The 15,758-nt window shown below is 44.5% G+C and overlaps 1 long non-coding RNA gene across 1 annotated transcript; it reads left to right on the top strand.

Moving 5' to 3' along the window:
• The first annotated feature begins 10,274 nt into the window (after positions 1-10,274).
• On the top strand, positions 10,275-10,730 carry LOC123413642. Its single transcript, XR_006613785.1, has 3 exons — positions 10,275-10,337; positions 10,431-10,583; positions 10,698-10,730. It is a non-coding gene; the product is annotated as an uncharacterized LOC123413642 (long non-coding RNA).
• Positions 10,731-15,758: the final 5,028 nt, after the last annotated feature.

The following is a 15,758-nucleotide window of genomic DNA, read 5'->3' as shown; positions in this document are numbered from 1 at the left end:
ACATAAAAGCAACAAACTGCATATTAAAGTTCTTTATCACAGGAGGCAATATAAAGTGACGTTCCTCCGCACTAAGAGGACATGCATCAAAACCTCAAAAGCGCATGACAACCTCTACTTCCCTCTGCGAAGGGCCTATCTTGTACCTTTACTTTTTGCCCTTGAAAGAGTCATGGTGATCTTCACCAATTCCTTATTTCGCCTTTATCTTGGGTACCGTCATATGCTTGGGAAAGATCTATATTCATATGTCAACTTGGAGGTAAGTATTCATGAATTATTATTGTTGACATTACCCTTGAGGTAAGCAGTTGGGAGGCAAAACTGTAAGCCCCTATCTTTCTCTGTGTCGAGCTGAAACTTTGATCTCATGAGTACCACGTGAGTTGTAGCAATTGTAGAGAACGAAAGAATGATTGAGTATGTGGATTTGCTTTACAAGCTCTTATTTGACTCTTTGTGATGTTGTGATAAATTGCAATTGCTTCAATGACTAAAGGCTATCGGTTGTTACTTCTCGGTAAGGTTCTTGATCCATGCTTTACTTTGTGAAGGAAATATCACTTTAGCATGAGAGATTATATGTTGGTATTGTTGTTCTGATCATGATCATGATGCATGCATGTTCGTATCTTGTTTTGTCGACACCTCTTTCCCTAAACATGTGGACATATTTATTGAGCTAGGCTTTCGCTTGAGGACAAGTGAGGTCTAAGCTTGGGGGAGTTGATACGTCCATTATGCATCAGGTTTTCATGTTGATATTTATCACTTCTTGGGCTGTTATTTAACTTCACGGTACAATACTTATGCCTTTTCTCTCTTATTTTGCAAGGTTTACATGAAGAGGGAGAATGCCGGCAACTGGAATTCTGGCCTGAAAGTGGAGCAAAGTTGAGATACCTATTCTGCGCAACTCCAAACGCCGTAATAATCAATGAGGATTTTTTCCGAATTTATAAAAAATACTGGGCCGAAGAAGTGCGAGAGGGGCACCAGCAGGTGGCCACAAGCGTGCACGGTGTGACCACCCCCCAGGCCGCGCCATGAGGGCTTGTGGGCAGCCTGCTGGCCCACTGCCCCCCTCTTCTGCTATATGAAGGGTTTCGTCTGGAAAAAATCCAGAGAGGACCTTTTTCGTGGATTCGCCGCCGCCACGAGGCGGAACTTGAGCAGAACCAATCTAGAGCTCCGGCAGGACGATCCTGCCCGGGAAAATTCCCTCCCGAAGGGGGAAATCGTCGCCATCGTCATCACTAACACTCCTCACATCGGAGGGGACTCGTCACCATCAACATCTTCATCAGCACCATCTCATCTCCAAACCCTAGTTCATCTCTTGTAACCAATCTCTGTCTCCCGACTCCGATTGGTACTTGTAAGGTTTCTAGTAGTGTTGATTACTCTTTGTAGTTGATGCTAGTTGGATTACTTGGTGGAAGAGTTTATGTTCAGATCCTTGATGCTACTCATTACCTTTGTGGTCATGAATATGATTATGCTTTGTGAGTAGTTACTTTTGTTCCTGAGGACATGGGATAAGTCATGCTAATAGTAGTCATGTGAATTTGGTATTCGTTCGATATTTTGATGTGTTGTATGTTGTTTTTCCTCTAGTGGTGTTATGTGAACGTCGACTACATAACACTTCACCATTATTTGGGCCTAGAGGAAGGCATTGGGAAGTAGTAAGTAGATGATGGGTTGCTAGAGTGACAAAAGCTTAAACCCTAGTTTATGCGTTGCTTTGTAAGGGGCTGATTTGGATCCACTAGTTTAATGCTATAGTTAGACTTTGTCTTAATTCTTCTTTCGTAGTTGCGGATGCTTGCGAGAGGGGTAATCATAAGTGGGATGCTTGTCCAAGTAAGGGCAGTACCCAAGCGCCGGTCCACCCACATATCAAACTATCAAAGTAACGAACGCGAATCATATGAACATGATGAAACTAGCATGACAGAAATTCCCCTGTGTCCTCGGGAGCGTTTTTCCTCCTATAAGACTTTGTCCAGGCTTGTCCCTTGCTACAAAGGGGATTGGGACACTTTACTGCACCGTTTCTACTTTTGTTACTTGTTGCTTGTTACGAATGATCTCACCACACAATCACTTGTTATCGATAATTTCAGTGCTCGCAGATATTTCCTTGCTAAAAACCACTTGTCAGATCCTTCTGCTCCTCGTTGGGTTCCACACTCTTACTTATCGAAAGGACTACGATTGATCCTTTATACTTGTGTCTGATCACCACCCTCCATGAGCAGCAGCACCATGCCCACAAGCAGCAGCCACATGTCCACCATAGTTGTTGTTATCATCCTCCAAGGAACCATCCAGATCAGCATGCACGGAACTCTCATCACCAACTTCCTCAAGTGGATCAGTGGGGTGTTGTTTGTGTCGAACCCTATCACCACCTGCTGGAAGACGGTCATGGAGCATCCTTTTCATGGCTTGGATTAAGTTGTTCTCGAGTCACTGCAACTCGACACGTGTGACCGGGGCATCTTCTTCCCCATGGTTTTCTCCATGAACACTCGATCTAGATCCTGCCATGTTAGTAAGGCCAAAAGTGTAATAGGATAATTTTGTGGAATCACACAACCTCACCTCTTAATCACCAAAGTTCTTATGAGTTCACATCAGAGTGTGCTTCTCCCGGTTGTGTTAAAGCGATTGAAAGACAGGGATCAAATAACTAGCTTCGGTTTTTGGTGGAGCTCGGTGGGGTAAACAAAAAGGGGCTTGTGATGAAATCAAGTTGATGCAAACCAAGAAAATATGGGGATAAATCTCCTGCAGCTTTGCACCAAGATTAAAAAACACACAACACACAAGCTTCTAAATTTTTTCTACCAAGCCGAAACTTTTGGATCTTACATAACACTTTCTCTTTCTCTCTTGACTTTTTTTTCTGCCACTCTTTTCTTTCTCACTTTGATTTTTAGCCACTATTTTTCTCTCTCTCTGTTTCCAAAGCACAACAACCAAATCTGAAAGCAACTACGAAGATGAACTTGGTGCAGATCTAAAAGATGAAGAACATGCAAGGTATGCAACAACAAGTTCTCACCACCAACAAGGCTTGGATTTATTTTTGGTGGAGCTTTGGACTTCTAGGATAGAAAATATAGCATGAAAAACACTCGATCTAAAGGGATGATAGCAAAATAAACTCGGATAATAGATACTAACGTGTCAACGAAAGCTGTGATGCCACATGATAGGTGGGAACCCGATGAACGAGTTCACGCGTGAGGGTGGCCCAATTTTCACGTCGTAGGATCGAATCGGGAGGGATAACTAGCTGCAAGCAGCTGGGATAACTAGATTTATACCTTCCAAGGTTGGATGCAACCCGTACATTGGGGATGGATGATTGATGTTACAAGAACTCGAACCCGCTGTCTGAACAATCACAAAACAACAAACCGAGACTAACCCACACAAAATGGCCGGAACCGTAGAGCATGAATTAGGGGGAACCAGAGGCTCCCTCTCGCGAATCTAGATGAACTCACAAGATCAAAGGTAGCAAGGATCTCTCTGATCTCCCTAACAGTCTTGCTGCATAAGCTTGTAGGTGAATCGTTTTCAAAAGGTTCTCAAGAGGATGGGTGAGATCGGGTTTTATAGCAGGGACAACCCCCTTATCTAGGTCTGAAAATTGTTTTAAATGTAAGCAGGTTTGCATGGCTTCCTTGGGGGAATAAGAAATCAACTTTGGGAGTTGTTGGAGAGCTCCTCGGAAATTCGCGAAGCCTTCACAGCGTGGACACCTTCCACAAGAATGACTTCAGATTTTGACTCACAAATCTAAATGATGTGAGGTTTTTTGCATTGGAAAGATGATTTGATGGAGCTTGTGCAGATGCACCCCTATGGCCGATCTCTTCACCACATGGGTGTGGCATAACGAAATATCAGAGGAAAAAAACGGATAGCATCAGCTTCACTTGAAACTTGTTTTCTCCAAACTTGTTCCTCCAAACCGGTTGCTTCAAGATATATCTAGCCATGGGCAGCCCAGCCCAGTCGGCCTTGCCCGAAAAAGCCCGCCTCGGCCCAGCCCACCCTTGCCCACGGGCCGGCCTCGGGCCTGATAATCCAGCCCGGCGGTCAGGCCGGGCCCGGGCCCGGTCCCATGAAAACCTAATTTTACGCCTACATCGCGCCGGGCCTGGCGGGACGGGCCGGGCTTCTTTGGGCTCGGGCCTGGGCCCAAAAAATAGGCCCGACAGTCGGGTCGGGCCGGGCTCTGGCCTGTGTTTTATACCACGGGTTTTTTAGGCCCGGCCCGAGATATGGCCACACATACTTCAAGAGCTCATAGGTTGTTGGTTTTCTTCCATGTGATACCTAAGTTCAACCAACGACAATGGGCATGAAAGCATAGTTGTGTAATCAAGATTACAAGGTAAACTTAAGTTAGCGTTCACCTAGTCACTTATTAGTTTGGCGCGACTTCTTTTGATTGGACCCATAATTGTTAGAGACTTGTCAATGGTTGTGGTGTCCTCATCATAGAGTAGGACATGTGACACAAGCCGGCTGAGAGTATTCGATCTCTCGTCATCTCCCAAGCCCTACACTTCCTCGTTGGTGCCCGTAACCTGGATGGTGCCAGTCGACGTGAGGTCAATGACGGATCCTTCCTGGGCGGAGCCGACGTTCACCACGATGCGGTTGCGGAGCCCGCACCCATGGAGCATACGGGTCATCAGAGAGTGTGACTCTGTCTGTCCAACATCCTCCGCCCCAAGGGCCTCCGCCACATCCCATGCCCACTGCCTCGCCCTGCGCGCATGCCACGCCTTGACATCGTTCGAGGTCGGTCATGCTTTGTGCTCGGCGCGCAAACATAGGGGTTGCGCTTCTGCCACAGTGTTCGGATGCCTGACAGAGGGCATCACCTTCGATGAGGCAGCAACACTGGATCCAAGCACCGGTGGTGTGGAAGCCATGGATTCTCTATGTTGTGATTCCGAGCGCTACCGTCGTGCGACCACCTCCCTCGAGCGGTGGAGAGCAAGCCGAACGACCATCTCCTCCTCGGGGCCGCGCGGGACGAGCTCATGGTCGACGGGTTTGGAGGTGAAGGACTCTGATGTGTTGCCCACCATACGGGAGGTCAGTTTGGGTGACAGATGGGAGTGAAGTGGAGTGGAATGAAGTGGCTAGGGTTTAGGCCGGCGAGCAGATAGGGACAAAATATGTGGGGTAGATGCGGGCTAGCACGGGACAGTGCAGGACAGACGGGCGTGCCCGAGCGCACCCGGCCCCCCGCATATTCGTCCCATATTTGGGCTGGAAATGAGTGGTGCCGGTCAGCCTGGGCATTTGAGGCTGGTTTAAGGGGTCCGTCTGGGTCCTTTTTTCGTGGCCGGTTAGTGATCGAGCGGCCTGCCCGACCGTTTTAGGAGGGTTTGAGGGGTCCGATTGTAGATGCTCTAACTTGCCATTACATTTTAACTAAAATTATCATGAAAAACGTTTGGGTTGTCATACTTAAAATCCAAACATCCAGAATTTATGGGTCCATTTTTTTGGCTTGCCTACATCACCGTCGTGACTTCGAGTTAGACCTGTTTAGAGCAAGCTTGTGTTGTACAAATTTGTTTCGCAAAATTGTTTTACGATCCACCCTTGAATGATTTTGCGGGCAGTTCATCGCCAGCACCAAACATATATTCCAAACCGTACATTAAATTTTAAAAACATAAATATAGTTTTGGTCCCGTTACAAAGTTCACGTGGCACACACGAGAGATCATTTACATAAAGGGAAAGTCTTTCGTCCCACCGGCTGATCCGGTGGATCTATCATCCCTTTCCTCGTCCGTCGATCTGGCATCCATCTGACGGACCAGATCCCGCACCCATCAAAGAAACGACCTGACCGTTTTCCTGAAACTGGAGCGTAGTTTCAGGAAACGGTCCGAAGCTGCACGATCTATTCAGAGGAGGCGGGCGACTAGTGGATCTGGGGAGGCTCTCGAGAGGTGACGGCACGGCCGGGGCTCGCCGTGACGACATCTACTCCTTCGGTACCGGCGGTGGCCAGCACCACCCCAAGCAGGTATGCCCGTCCCCTTTTCCCCTCGCGCGTGCACCATTAGCTTGAGCAGTCCCCTTTTCCCCTCGCACGTGCACCATTAGATTGAGCCAGAATTGAATCTTGGTGAGCTGCGGGAGCTGGTGACGCACCTCGGCCTTGGCGAGCTGTGGGAGCTGGTGCCGCACCTCGGTCTTGGTCATGCTGCTGCTATTTTTTCCAGGGGAAAAAGCTGAACTGAGATGCCCGTGTTCTTGTTTCTGCAATGTTTTTGAACTTGTTCCATGGATCGTAGGATTTAGTTCGTTGCAAAACGAGCTGTAGGCTTGCAGTGTTCTGAACTTGTTGTGGATTATTAGCACGACCAGGTTGTGGATGATTAGCAGCGCTCTGAACTTGTTGTGGATGATTAGCAGGACCAGGTTGTAGATGATTAGCTGTACTATGTGTTGGAATTATGCCCTAGAGGCAATAATAAATATGGTTATTATTATAATTCATGTATCAAGATAACCGTTTATTATCCATGCTATAATTGTATTGAATGAAGACTCATTTACATGTGTGGATACATAGACAAAACACTGTCCCTAGCAAGCCTCTAGTTGGCTAGCTAGTTGATCAAAGATAGTCAGTGTCTTCTGATTATGAACAAAGTGTTGTTGCTTGATAACTGGATCACGTCATTAGGAGAATCACGTGATGGACTAGACCCAAATTAATAGACGTAGCATGTTGATCGTGTCATTTTATTGCTACTGTTTTCTGCGTGTCAAGTATTTGTTCCTATGACCATGAGATCATATAACTCACTAACACCGGAGGAATACTTTGTGTGTATCAAACGTCGCAACGTAACTGGGTGACTATAAAGATGCTCTACAGGTATCTCCGAAGGTGTTCGTTGAGTTAGTATGGATCAAGACTGGGATTTGTCACTCCGTGTGACGGAGAGGTATCTCGGGGCCCACTCGGTAATACAACATCACACACAAGCGTGGCAAGCAATGTGACTTAGTGTAAGTTGCGGGATCTTGTATTACGGAACGAGTAAAGAGACTTGCCGGTAAACGAGATTGAAATAGGTATGTGGATACTGATGATCGAATCTCGGGCAAGTAACATACCGAAGGACAAAGGGAATGACATACGGGATTATATGAATCCTTGACACTGAGGTTCAAACGATAAGATCTTCGTAGAATATGTAGGATCCAATATGGGCATCCAGGTCCCGCTATTGGATATTGACCGAGGAGTCTCTCGGGTCATGTCTGCATAGTTCTCGAACCCGCAGGGTCTGCACACTTAAGGTTCGACGTTGTTTTATGCGTATTTGAGTTATATGGTTGGTTACCGAATGTTGTTTGGAGTCTCGGATGAGATCACGGACGTCACGAGGGTTTCCGGAATGGTCCGGAAACGAAGATTGATATATAGGATGACCTCATTTGATTACTGGAAGGTTTTCGGAGTTACCGGGAATGTACCGGGAATGACGAATGGGTTCCGGGAGTTCACCAGGGGGGGCCCACCCACCCCGGGGAAGCCCATAGGTGTTTGGGGTGCCGCACCAGCCCTTAGTGGGCTGGTCGGACAGCCCAAGAGAGGCCTATGCGCATTGGGAAGAAAATCAAAGAGGAAAGGAAAAAAAAGGAGGAGGTGGGAAAGGGAAGAAGGACTCCACCTTCCAAACCAAGTAGGACTCGGTTTGGGAGGGGAACCCTTCCCCCCCTTGGCTCGGCCGATCCCTTGGGGGTTCTTGGACCCCAAGGCAAGGCTCCCCCCTCCCTCTCCTATATATAGTGGGGTTTTAGGGCTGATTTGAGACAACTTTTGCCACGGCAGCTCGACCACATATCTCCACGGTTTTACCTCTAGTTCGCGTTTCTGCGGAGCTCGGGCGGAGCCCTGCTGAGACGAGATCATCACCAACCTCTGGAGCACCGTCATGCTGCCGGAGAACTCTTCTACCTCTCCGTCTCTCTTGCTGGATCAAGAAGGCCGAGATCATCGTCGAGCTGTACGTGTGCTGAACGCGGAGGTGCCGTCCGTTCGGCACTAGATCGTGGGACTGATCGCGGGACGGTTCGCGGGGCGGATCGAGGGACGTGAGGACGTTCCACTACATCAACCGCGTTCACTAACGCTTCTGCTGTACGGTCTACAAGGGTACGTAGATCACACATCCCCTCTCGTAGATGGACATCACCATGATAGGTCTTCGTGCGCGTAGGAAAATTTTTGTTTCCCATGCGACGTTCCCCAACACTATGAACTTGTTGTTTTGCCACATCTGGGCCTTGATGCCATAGCCTGACCTCAGTGTACCTGCTCACCGGTTGCATAGACACCTTTTGTTTGGCACAACAAGTAGAGATTGATGACTCTTGTTGCTTTTTTGCTGAAACCGTACCCTTGCTCAGCTCAATATCATCCTGTTTGGCACAACAACAGGATGCTCTTTTGCTGAAACCGTACCCTTGGTGCCATTGGTCATCAGTTGCCAAACTCAGAATGCAACTTTTGAAACAAGATCCGAGAGAAGTTTGCTGTAGTTGCATGTTCATGAACTGGTAACCACAGATGTGCTTCAGGAAAAAAACATGGATGTACTAGGGCTGCTATGAGATTCTACTTCTAGTCATGTTAAAAATCCCTGCTGTTTTATTTTGCTGGCATGCTGTTTTGGTGAGTTGGTTGATTCCAGATGATTTGGGGTTAGCAAGAAAACTGGCTACTGGAGCTGCACTTCTCCCTTAGCTGGTGTGTCTTTTTGTTTGTTTCAAGCTATGGAACAGGGTAGATTGCGCCAATAAACAGAGCCAGCTACGTACTTTTTACTAGATATTGTTTTTTTCCACTTCATCTCGGTAGCCTAGCAAGAAAACAGTTGCTGTCCGTTGCAGTCTCCAGCTGTTCTTGTTCCAACTTTCCATAGCATAGCGTAGCACGGCATGGGACTTGGCCAAGCAACTGATGACACATCGTTGTCCCACTCATTACTCGCTATTGCTAGGCAGCAGCAGCAATAAAGCCACAAGCAACAAATTAGCAGCAGCAACAAGGCAAATGCATTGCGAGTTTTGCATTTGCAATTTGCAATGCAGAGAGTATCAACCAAAGCATTTGCTGTGCGGTTCTTCTTTGCTCTGGTCCTGCCCACCACACCACCTGCCAATTAGCTGCATACCTTCCGTTCTCCCCGCCGCCGTACAGCACAAAACAAATGCGTTGCATTGAATTCAATCCCACAGCTACTACTGACCAAATGACAGTCGCAACACCGGATGGGAGATCATCTATGCGCTACACGAAATTTTTGGAGCTGAATTTTGTACTGAATGTGTTGCGGATTTTTTTAATCCTGATTTTCTGTACTGAATTTTTAAACTGAATGTGTTGCTGAAGTTACTTTTCCTACTGCATTTCTTTTTCTTGCAACTTTGTGCAAGCTTATGCTTCTCATACAATGTTTCATTTTCTTTTGCATTTTTTATGACTGCTTGTAGTAGCTCATGTGTTTCCATTTGTTTTTGTTTCTGCAGTATGGGTATCTATATAACTCGATGGTCGGCGAAGCGGCTACGTGAGATAGCCAACACCGTCAAAGAGAAAAAGAGGGATGTCATAAGCAAGTCCTCTTTCAGGGATTTGCTTCATATCTCCCCTTTACCACCTCCTCCAGAAGCACTTGTCGATTTCATAGTCATGAGGATTGATACTAAGAAGCGGCTGCTCAAGTATGTGTTTGCTGTTTTTGTTTGTGCTTCATTTTATTTTTCTATGTTGCATAAATTCTTTTGATCTTTCTTTTTCTCGAACATGTACTGATTTTCTCATGTCTCGCAGGTTAAATGACCACAAGAAAATCCAACTCACAAGGGATATGGTTAAGAAGGTATTTAATGTGCCATCTGGAAGCAAGCCACTTGAATTTGGGAAAAGGGGGAAAGCAGATTTCCGTGAAATTTATTTGGAAGGCGAAAGGGCTCCAATACCAACCACAGTCTGTGTCCTATCAAATGCTGATGATGGCGATGAGGATACCATTAATAGGACATGGATTCTACTTTGCCTTTCGTTGGTCCTAGCTCCTGGTACCGGAAATATGGTGCCTTTGGAATATCTGCACACTTTGCAAGACATGAGTGTTGTCCACGAGTTTGAGTGGGATGAGCATATTCTGTTAGATGCGATGAAGGAAGTTAAGAAATAGCAGGATAAGAGGAATGAAGGCAAACTAAAATTCCATATTGGCGGTTGTCTACCAATGCTTCCGGTACTTCCCTTCATTCCCGCATCATCCCCATTTTTTTGTTTTCCGGAGCCTATTGGTTTTTACAGTGGCTTCTGCGTCTCTTCTTTTTTGTAGGTAATTTACATGGACCACATTGACATCCCAAGAGGATGTATAGTTGATCATACCATCGATTATTCTCTGCCACGGGCTTGTTTTGTGAAGGAGTTGGATTTCACCGCTGTTATTGCAGTTGATACCATTGAAGATGGTTTCGGGAAGCGCCCTGTAAGTATTCTTTTTTTCAAACTGTTCAAACAATACCTTCAATGCAATTCTATATTCTGTTTTATCACATTTTTTCAAGTGTTTTTCAATATGTTTACTTTTTTGGATTTGCAGTTCAGCTCCACTTCACCTTACGCAACAACCAAGCTTCTGTCATACATAGAGCAGCTTGCCCAGTTACCCAACAAAGCTAGTATGTCCGCAACAGAGATTCCCGATATGGTTGGTGCTGATGGTGTTCAACAACCAAGAGAAGGTGCTACAAATGAAGCTGATGGCACAACACGGAATGTGCATGAGCCACCTCCGAAAAACACAGAGGGTGGTGATGATGTGTGTGGTTCTTTGGAGGACTGGCTGCACCCTCTACCAGCATTTGACGAATTAGAGGTGAGCCATATTGCATATCTTCTTTTGGCAACTCTCTTCTTTTCCCCCCGCATAATATCTTGTTTGCTTGACAGAAAATATGAAACTTTGTAGCTAATGTCGTTCCCCCCGTTCTTGGGTTTTTGTTTTTTATGCATTCCAGCTGCCCCACACATGCGTGCTATATTCAACAAGCATAAAGACATCCATGCTGCAGAACTTAAAGGTGCATTGAGCTCATTTGGGAGTTTGTTGGAGGGCATCTACCTCAAACGAATGGGCCTGATGTTGTCTGAGGCATCCAAAGCTGGATTTAGGAGTGATGAAGCGAAACATGATGTCACTTTTCATGCAGCAGCAGCTCCCGCTCCTGGCATGTGCAAAGCAACTGCTAATGACTCGTCTCCGCAACAATAGTAGAAACGGGATACTAATAGAGGAACTGCCAATGCATCTGTCACAATTTCATCTCCACAACAGCCCAAGCAGCCTAACAACTTGGAACAAGGTAATACATCAACTGCTTAATCCACCGTCATTGCCTCGTCTATGCACCAAGCCTCTCAGCCGGACAACACAAAGAGTGTTGATCCAGGAGTGGTAGTTGGTAAAACAAATGCTGACAAAAAAAACCATAAGAGTGAGAGTGAGAACAACATTGGAGATGATCGCAACAATGCAAAGGGAGAAGATATATGCAGTCGCGTGAATCTGATTAGGAGACCAGGAGAAACAACTCTCGAAGACGGGCCTTCATTTGGATTGTTTGAACCTGGATGCCCCGATGCCTTGCTGTTTCAGGATGTGCCACAAGTTCAATCACCTCCACGATCGCCTGTTGTTGATATCGAGTCTTTCATGGAGATTCGAGCGAGGAGCCCTTTGTTTGATAACCTTTTTGCTGCCGCTGCTTCACCCGGTCCTGTTTATGATGTCACTCCACTCGCGACGTTCCCGCCAATATCAACAGGCCCTGCAGGTTTATATAAGTCGTTCCCGTAATTTTTTGTTTACGCAACATATCATCCTTTCTTTGTTTTTTGAAACTTAGCACATGCATGATTCAAAACTATTACTCACTAGTTCTTTCCGCTGTCTTTTTTCAATTTTTTGGGCAGAAGCATGTCTTGATGATACAATAGAGGAGGCACGGGTTGAAGTCAGCAGCGGGCAAGGCCATGATCAGAAGCATCCTACACTTAAGAGAGCTGCACCGACCGAATCAACCGCAGCAAAGTTGCCGAAAATGAAGAAGAAAAAAATTGATGCAATGGATGATGCGATATACCAGAGGTACTGTTGTACCAATTATAAGATAAAGGACCCACCCCGAGGCGAGCCACTGTAAGTTTTTTTACGCTTTTGCTCTTTTGTGTGCTGAGAGAAAATAAACCAAAGGAATAGTTTCACAACTTCTAACCAAGTTTCTGTCATCTCTTGTAACAAATTAGCCCTTCGTTCAGAAGGATAGGTGGTTTCGATATTTCATTCAAACATTTTAGCAACGGGCTCAAAAAGCGGGCTCATGTGAACAATGAGGTGATGTCACTCTATATTGAAAGTTTCAACATTGAGCACATGTACAGTTCAAGCAAGCCAAGGAAGTTTGCATTCTCACCACATGTTGCTGTGAGTTAACTATCATGTTTTTTCCCTATTGTTGTCACTTGTGATTTCGAAACGCAACATAGTCGGTTTTAGAAGACAGCCACATTCCTTTTTTCACCTTCTTTTTTGTTGCAATTTTTTGCTTATATATGGAGTCAAAACTCTGTGTGGACCCAAGTTCATTCAATACAAATTCCTGCACGAAAGATTTGAAAAGGGCCTTTGAGAAGAACGACATTGCCAAAGCTGATCAAGTAAGGCTTTTTGTTCATCAAAGTCCTGTCTACGATTGCAATAATGTTTTTATACCTTGTTTTGCAACTATGCCCTTATATCATTATAGCATTCTTCTTTGTCAGAGAGGAATTGCTTTGCAGTTTCTTCCATCTGTTACAAAAGTTATTTTCTACCTTTGATTTGTTTTTGAGAGGAACAAGTTCATTGTTCTGTTTTGCCAAATAAGTTCAGAAACTAAGTTCATTGTTCTGCAACTAAGTTCATTGTTCTGCAACTATTTTCAGAAACTAAGGCAATTGTTTCTGCAACTATGTTCAGAAACAACCATCCACGGCACCATCCAACCATCGTGTCCCTTTTTTGTAATTCATTTTTTGCAGTTGTTCTTCACCATTGTGAACAAGACTATTGGGCAGTCGTTGTTCTAAACTTGCTGCATAAACAGTTCAATGTGTTCGACTCCAACATTAGAGACTCTGATTATGTGAGCGTCCTCGAGAAACCTTGTTCCAATTTGGTATGGGGTAGCATTTTGTTTTTCTTCTTTTTTCACCATGCTTTTTTTCAAATTAATGTTTCGGAAGCAACCAGTCTTACATTTTTGCAGATAGAGAACTTCAAAACTCTGGTGAGAGGAAGAAACCCTTGGAAGCACAATCTTGACATGTTTGAGCGCCTCAGTCCATCAGGCTACCCACAACAGTCAACAACGTAGTGTTTTCCGCAACTATACATTATTTTTCTGGCAACTTTTTTATTTCATATATGTGATCTCATTTTTCTCCAACCTTTTCTTTACTGGCAGATTTGATTGCGACTTGTTTGCTATTCTGTACATGGAGAACTTAACTGCAAGGGGGTTAAAGCCATTCAATAAGTATGACTTTTTGCTTTTCCTCTTTTTTTCTACTCATTTTTTGTGTGGAATCTGTGTTGCGGAATCTCTTTTCCGGACACACTAGCTTTTCCCTTTTTTTGCTAGTAGTATCTAAACATGTTTTTTTTCTTTTGTTGCCGTGTATGATCAGGACACAACCTCGTCGCTCAACTTCCGCAAGTACATCGCAGCAAACCTTTTCAAACATCCGCAAAACACCCTCAGCTCGGAGGAGGAGCTCGAAAAGTTGCTGAAGAAGTCTTAGTTTCAAGTGAATAGACGACCACAACAAGACCTAGCTAGTAGTTTTAGGCTTCTTTTTTTCAGTGCATGTGTGCACGACATGTGTTTTTGCTACTGAGTTCTCTAGTTACCTCATCCTGATCCTGATGTGTTACAGAGACATTACCTGATCTTTTTTGTCATTGATCACTTGTAGCTGGGGCATGCCATCTTTTTCGAGCATGAGAAATATAATTTGCAGTTACCTGATCCCTGATGTGTGAACATGACAAAATACAAATGGGCAGTTACCTGATCCTGATGTGTGTTTCAAAAGCATTTTTGCATGTTTCTGTAACGTGTTTTTTCATGTAACATTTTTGGTACAGTGGTTATCTTTCTTAATGCATGCATCTCTGCAACATATGCACGCCATGCAAAAATGAAAATCAACATAACGAAGATTATTTCCGTAAACAAGATCATGAACAGGGGACACACTGTATGTTTGCTGCAACTTTAACACAACAATTCAAAATGAAATAATTGGTTGTTTCGGAAAACAAAACCAAGATGAGAATGCAATCTCACATGGAAAAGTCTAACAATCAGGTGGCGGTTTCAGCCTGGGACGTCCGCCACCACTAGCGCGTGACGCGTGCCTTCATGGGTTGGTGCACCGCTCTAGTATTTCTTGCATCGCTGATTCAATTTTCTGTAACATGATCGATGTTGTAAAAAAAATCTGTAACATGTTTTTTGCTGTAAAAGTTTCTTCCGTAACAATACACATGTTGCAAAAAGAAGAAGACAAAAAAAAATTCCGCAACCTGATCTATGTGTTTAAAAAGTTTTCTGCAACATGACCTTTGTTGCAAAAGTTTCTTCCGCAAAAGACGAGAAATCTTTTTCCGCAACCTGACCTATGTTGCAAAAGTTTCCTTAACATGACCATTTTTGCAATGATTTCTACGGCACGACCTCTAATGCAGATGTTTCCGCAGCAATACCTCGGTTTGCGAGGCTCATCTTTTAAAAAGAACAACCGGTAGACGCGTAGCAGCCCCATCTCACATCAACTTTTTTCCAGTTTTTCTACAACAAATTATTTGGGAGCAGGTTCATTGTTCTGTTTCTACAACAAACCAAAATGAAGTACTTTGGGAGCATGGGGACAACCAAACAGGAAATTTTTCTACAACAAAGCATTTTGTTACGAAAAAAAATTACACACATTTGTGAAACAGGATTTCTACTGTAATCAAGTTCACAAAACATTTCCGCAACAACATTTTCTACAAAACATGACCTTCATTGCAGAAAATAGTGTATAACAAACTTTTGTTGCAGAAATTTAAAATAGTATTTTATTGCAAAAAATAGATAAGAAAAAGATTCTGCAACAAGTATGAGCCTCTGTTTTCCAAACACTGAGAGCAAGTACATATTTTACGTTTACCATGATGAAAATAAAACAAAAATTTTCTCTGTTGTTTTGTCGCCTCCCTGTTTCTGTCTATCTTTTCCCTACACGTTCAGTTGCGTCATTTGGGCAACTCTTTGATCATTTGCCATCACAGCTCTCAAGTATTGACATTCTTGGACTGCATGTCCAACCACAGAGCAGAATTGCATTTTGAGGGTGCTACTGCCGCCTCCATCGCAGCTTTTAGGGTGCCACATGTCTGAATATTGTGTCCCAATTCATTGCAGTGCTTGCAGCGAATAGTCCGATGTTGTTGATTTTTTCCCTTGTTGTTTCATCTTCTTTTTTTGTTCATCATCTCGCTGCTCTACAAGCGTCTTCTTTCTCTTCTCTCTGTCAGTTGGTCGACCTTTCTTAGGCACATGAGCTGGGTTTT

This window comes from Hordeum vulgare, chromosome 7H, assembly GCF_904849725.1.
Source record: "Hordeum vulgare subsp. vulgare chromosome 7H, MorexV3_pseudomolecules_assembly, whole genome shotgun sequence".
Classification (NCBI taxonomy): Eukaryota; Viridiplantae; Streptophyta; class Magnoliopsida; order Poales; family Poaceae; genus Hordeum; species Hordeum vulgare.
The sequence above is the reverse complement of the archived record's forward strand: the minus strand, read 5'-3'. Positions and strand labels throughout refer to the sequence as shown.